The sequence below is a fragment of the Grammomys surdaster genome, unplaced genomic scaffold (assembly GCF_004785775.1).
Source record: "Grammomys surdaster isolate TR1022 unplaced genomic scaffold, NIH_TR_1.0 278, whole genome shotgun sequence".
Classification (NCBI taxonomy): domain Eukaryota; kingdom Metazoa; phylum Chordata; class Mammalia; order Rodentia; family Muridae; genus Grammomys; species Grammomys surdaster.
Window position 1 is genome coordinate 2,951,695 of NW_021604719.1, and position 6,689 is coordinate 2,958,383.

Genomic DNA, 6,689 nt, shown 5'->3' on the forward strand with positions numbered 1-6,689 from the left:
TATACATATACATATACATATACATATACATATACATATACATATACGGTGTTTGTGTGTGTGTGTGTGTGTATGTGGTTTTAAAGGAGAATCCTGGCCTGTCCCTTTTCTCTACTTTCTGTCTGGCCCTGAGAACATCCTTATCTCCACATCCCCCTGCCATTCTACTATTGATCCTCAACAGAGTTACACCACAATATTTATATTTGCAAATTATAAAACTGTGACCTAAATGAACCTGAAGTTAGCTGACTCTGATATTTTATCACTGTGACACAAAGCTACTAACAAGGAGGAATAAAAAGGAAAGAAACTGGTATAACTGAGGAATCTAGGATATAATCTAAAGGGAGTGAGTGGTTGGATGGGGAGGGTACAACAGTTGTTCGTTTATAAGAACAATGTCAGAGGTAAGAAGACTAGAAGATATCAAGTAGATGTTAGTTGTGATAAGTTGTCACATGTTCAGTCTGAAAGCATGTGGAACAAGAGTCATTTGTTAGATGTGTAATTGGGAGATGCGTGCTTCACAATTTATAGTTAGTCATCAAAACCATAGACATCAGTGGGAGGTGGGATGGCTCACTGGTACTCTGAGAAACCTAACGGTTAAAGTTGCAGGAGTTGGAGGAGGAATGGACAAAATGGTGAGAACAAAGAAGTGTAGACTGGAGAGAAAGTATGAAGAGAGTATTGTGGAGGAAGCAAAGGGAAGCCTTCCTGTTGGAAAGGAAGGAGGCTACAAGGATAAAGTCAGGGGATGTCAAGTGTTCTTAGATTAGACTGGTAAATGACATCAGCAGAGCCAGAGTAGCTTGGCAGACAATAGCTATGCTGTCAGCAGAGGAATTAACGTTCTCTGCATCCCATCGAATTCTGGGAGCAGTTCTAGCAATTACAGTCAACAATGACAGCATGTATTTCAGGAAGCTTTCTCTATTTCAGAACAGCATTTAATAGAATTGGAACTTTAACTGCCTCAGTACATAACAGACTCATATACTAGCTGTAGAATTCTATGCTGAATATTGCCAAATAGTGCTTTTTAGAGGTTTTTAAAAATTGTTGTATCATAATCATGATATTCAAACCATTGCATGTTCTTAATATACTTTTATTGGTCCCAAATTCATTGCTTCTAGATTGCATTTCTGTTTAAAATTAAAATGTGCAGAAAACCAGAGAAGCCAGGCTAGTAGACATCATCAAAGGGATGAGCTAGAGGGATAGCCCTGTGGGGCAAAATTAATTATGCACAGCCTGGATGGGAAGATAAGCGTGGGAGCTTAATGATCCTGTTTTTGTGACAGTAAAGAAGTGTTGAGAGAATGCTGACTTGTGGCTTTTTATCTTCATGGAGGATCACTGTGAGAACTGGGTTAGAATTTCTGAAAGACATAGTTGTTTTATTTTTGAGAATACAATAACATCAGTTCTCCCTTTCCTTTCCTTCCTTCAAACCCTCCTTGTACTCTTTCAACTTCATGACCTCCTTGTTGATTAATTGTTATTGCACATAGCGTGTACACAGACACATAGGCACACAGATACACACAGACACACAGACATACAGACATACACATATCTGACTAGCTTACTCTATATAATGTGGGTAAAAGGGCAGATATTTAGAGTGTAGTCGGTGATTATGATGGTTTAATATATACATTGGGGGTTTTCTCTAAGACCCATGACATCAATAGCCTTGTTAGTTGGCTTTGTTTCCAGTAACATTGTTTCCCTGCTGTTGATTGAGTCTTATGTCCAACTAAGAGAATTGTTGGTTACCACCAAGGTGTGGATACCACTGTTGTACTAATAGGGCTACACTGTCATACTGGTTGTTGTTGCTCATATGTGTCATAGCTGGGTAGCACTGTTGGTTGCTTCACTCCTTCAGAAATTTTCATGAAGCCTTCTGGTACCTTGTAAGCTAGTCCTCAGGGGAGGACGTTTTCAAGTCTGTTCCAGCTCAGGGGCTTCTTTGCTCTGCATCTGAAAAGTGAGTGGTATCAGCTTTCAGACTGCCCATGATTAAAAAATATAAAAAAGAAGAATAAAAAAGTGAAGTGGGGATTTCCTATCCAGTAACACATTTAGCAGCACATCAGTGATACTTTGTGTTTGCTAATCCTTAAACAGAGTTTTCTGGGACTGGAAAGTCATATGTCTCAAAGGGACCTTGGTGATAGGGAAATAAATCATAGAAATCCCAGAAAAAGACAACTGGTCTCCTCTGGAAACTGTTTCTGAGTATCCTTCAGCTGGGTCTTTACTATGTCTCAAGACAGATTGGCTTTGAAACATCTGGGAGTTTTTGAGCCTTTGTATCCAATGTCTGTGGAGAAGCTGGGTGCATACATAGTAGGACACATACTGAGCTCTTTCAAGCCAACATTATTTCCCTCTGTAAGGAGCTTCCTGGCATACCTATTTCCTCCAGTTCTCCAGTACTTTAGAGTTACTGCTTCCCTTTGATGCCAGATAATGCAGCCTCAGTCTTTAGCTCATGTGAGACAGATGCTTCCCATGGTTCCTGAGGAGTCAATCAAATGTTCATAGGGTGAGTCCTTTGCTGGTTGCTCTTTTCTTTGTAGCACCTGCCTGGATTTCTCTTGCAGTGTCTTTAGATCCCCAGTCCACACTGTAGAGCTGCCCCCTTCCTTCTGTTCATGAAAACCACCTTTCCTTTAGCTATTCTTCCATTCAAGAAAAACTGCATGGCAGTTTTTTAAATTCAATTTTAAAAATTAGCATACAAAGTAATGGATCTCACTGTGAGAGTCTCCCCATACTTGATTTTTCTTGAACTTTCCCCAAGCCCAGTTCTCCACCCCATCACTTGCTCACCTCCTGTAGATCTCCCCCCAATTGTCTTTCTTCTATGTTCATATCACATGTATTCGAGTACCATTAAGACCTACTTTTTCCATCTCATGGTCTCCTTTCTAGTTTTGTGACAGCAGTACACATACATACAAATACAGTAATTAAAGTCTAGGATCTGTGTATGATAGCAAATATGGTGAATCTGTTATTCTGAGTCTTATTTGCCTTCTATCAACTAGTTCCCAGTTTCATTCAGTTTCTTGCAAATGTCAAAATTTCAAGTTTCTTTATAGTTGAATAATGTGTATGTGTATCATATTTTCTTTACGCATATGTTTGTTGATAGAAAACTGATTCCACTTCCTATCTGTTGGAAATAGTGTAGCAATGCCATGGATATGTAAGTATCTTGACAAATATATATATTATTCTTTTATCTATTTTTTTTACTTAATTTTATTTTTTACTTATTCACTTTATATCCCACTCACTGTTCCCCTCCTGGTCACTCCTCCCACAATCCTTCCCCCATCCTGACAAAAAATATTTAAAAACAGACTTTATTGAAATTTGAGACATGAGAAAGAAGTGAGGTAGGTTACCCCCAGAAACAGAGAACAAACCCAAATGCTCATGCTTCTGCTGGTAGTTTATCAAGATGCAGTGCATGGACCCTCAACTGGCTCCTTTTCATTGACTCTGGCCACTGTTATTTCAAAACAAAAGTCCCCTTCCCTCTGGCATTCTACCTGAGTCTAGGTCTCCAACCCATTTCAATCCTCTTTGTGTGGAAGCAATAAACAAGTCACTGGCCCAACTGTAGAGCTTTTGCTTCCCTTGTGTGAACTGCATCTACTTTCTTTTGCAGAGACAGAGCACATTTCAGCATTTTGTTTTGTGTTTTTGATATGTCAAATCCTGGTCCTCAGAAGGCCCTTGTCATTTTGAGATGACATATTATTCTTAAAGTCACCTAAGAACCAAACCAAATTATTAAGCAGACTTAGTTGTCAAAGTATTTGTGCTTTCTTCTTCTAAAATCACTTTCTGCCATTTTTTTACAAGTGGAAAATTTGTTCCTAAGAAAATATGTATGTGTCTGAGCTTCTAGAGGTTAAACAACACCAACAAAAAAAATCCCCATTATGTTAATACTGTGGTATTGCACAGTCTACCATATGGCTATGCTCAGCAAGATGTGCAGACTAAAGTATTTTTATACAAAGATTTTCTAGAGGAATTGGGGAGGGACAAAAGGGAGGAGACTTAACTCCCTAGGTGCCATACACACCAGTCTTCATGTCTTGCTAATATCTCCCAATGTTCCTTCTATGTATTTTTCATTTCTTATCTAAAGACAGTCTGTACTATTTTTGTATTCTTAACTCCTAAGTGTGAGTGGCAAGTGGGGGTCATCATCCACAGATGCTGGTTGTAGTCATTGGATGGGAGAATGAATGTAAAGGAGCGAGTGATACAGCTATTCAAGAGTAGGCAGAGCTCTAGTCAAGTACATAAGAGGGGTACGTGGGTTTCCCATGGAGACAAAGTCAGATGATAGGTAGTTAAATGTAAAACTCAAAACGCAGCATGACAGTAGAATGAGTAGACCAGACAGCCTATGGTGGGATTTTAGGCAGCAACGGGGGAGAAGCATGGCTCAAGTTCTAAAGTCAGAGGGATTTAAACTACTGTTAAAATCAAGGATCTCTTCATAAAATCAGATACATTGAATCTAATAGAAGAGAAAGTGTGGAAGAGCCTTGAACACATAGACACAGGAGAAAATTTCCTGAACAGAACGCCAATGGCTTATGCTGTGAGATCAAGAATTGAGAAATGGGACATCATAAAATTACAAAGCTTCTATAAGGCAAAAGACATTGTCAACAGGACAAAATGGCAATCAACAGACTGGGAAAAGATCTTTACCCACACTACATTTGATAGAGGGCTAATATCCAATATATACAAAGAACTCAAGAAGCTAGACTCCAGAGAACCAAAGAACCCTGTTAAAAAATGGGGTATAGAGCTTAACAAAGAATTCTCAACTGAGGAAACTCAAATGGCCAAGAAGCATCTAAAGAAATGTTCAGCATCCTTAGTCATCAGGGAAATGCAAATCATGAGTTTCCATTTCACACCAATTAGAATGGCTAAGAGCAAAAACTCAGGTGACAGCAGATGCTGACAAGGATGTGGAGAAAGAGGAATACTCCTCCATTGTTGGGATTGTAAGCTGGTAAAACCACTCTGGAAATTAGTCTGGTGATTCCTCAGAAAATTGGAGATAGTATTACCTGAGTACCCAGCTATTCCACTCCTGGGCATATACCCAAAAGATGCCCCAAAATATAACAGGGACACATCCTCCACTGTGTCCATAGCTGCCTTATTTATAATAGCCAGAAGCTGGAAAGAACCCAGATGTCCTTCAACAGAGGAATGAATACAGAACATGTGGTACATTTACACAATGGAGTACTACTCAGCTATTAAAAACAATGAATTCATGAAATTCTTAGGCAAATGGATGGAACTAGAAAATATCATCTTGAGTGAGGTAAAACAGTCACAAAAGAACACACACGGTATACACTCACTGATAAGTGGATATTAGCCTAAAAGCGTGGAATACCCAAGATACAATTCCCAGACCACATGAAGCTCAAAAAGAAGGAAAACCAAAGTATGGATGCGTCAGTCCTTCTTAGAAAGAGGAACAAAATATCCACGAGAGGAAATATGGAGACAAAGTGTGGAGCAGAGACTGAAGGAAAGGCCATCCAGAGACTGCCTGACCTGGGGATCCATCTCATATACAGACACCAAACCCAGACACTATTGTGGATGCCAAGAAGTGCTTGTTGACAGGAGCCTGATATAGCTATCTCCTGAGAGGCTCTTTCAGAGTCTGGCAAATACAGAGGGGATGCTGGCAGCCAACCACTGAGCTGAGCATGGAGTCTTTAATGGAGGAGTTAGAGAAAGGACTAAAGGAGCCTAAGGGGTTTGCAACTCACAGAAAGAACAATAATATCAACCAACTAGAACCCCCAGAGCTCCCAGGAACTAAATCACCAACCAAAGACATGGCAGGTCCGATGGCTCCAGTCACATATATAGTCTTGTCAGACATCAATGGGAGGAAAAACCTTGGTCCTGGGAAGGCTCCATGCCCTAGTGTAGGAGAATGCCAGGGCAGGGAGGTGGGAGTGGGTGGGTGGGTGGGGGAGCACCCTCATAGAAGCAGAGGGAGGGAGGATGGGATAGGGGTTTCTGGAGGAGAAACCAGGAAAGGGGATAACATTTGAAATATAAATGAGTAAAATATAAAAAAAAAATCTAAATTTGAGCCATTAACAGGCTGCAGGACTAAGTTGTCACCATCACCATTGTCTGTTGGACACTTGCTGATGAACAGGCATACTATGACCACCACATTTGTTTGCAGAGAGAGGCAATCATTTCCATTTTACAGATGGGAAAACTGAGTTTTAAAGAAAGCATTTCACTTGCCACAAATTACATTTGAAGGATGGAGGCAGGATTAGAACCCAGATCTGTCTGAGTCTACCTGCTGTCCTCTTGGCTTCTGCACTGTGTAGCATATGAAATCTGAGCATATCAGATCTTTCTCATCATGGTTTGTCTGTGTCATCATACTTAAAAGAAAGAAGCAGCACAGTGTGATAGAAATATTTCTGCAGAAAATAATAATAAAGGTATAAGAAAACGGGCTTAGTGATCATCTTGGTTCCTCACATACCCTTGCCTAGGGCTGCCATAAGGATTCTGGGTAATGAGCTAAGTTTTAGTAACAACTTACACAAGAGATAAATATTCACATCTCCTAC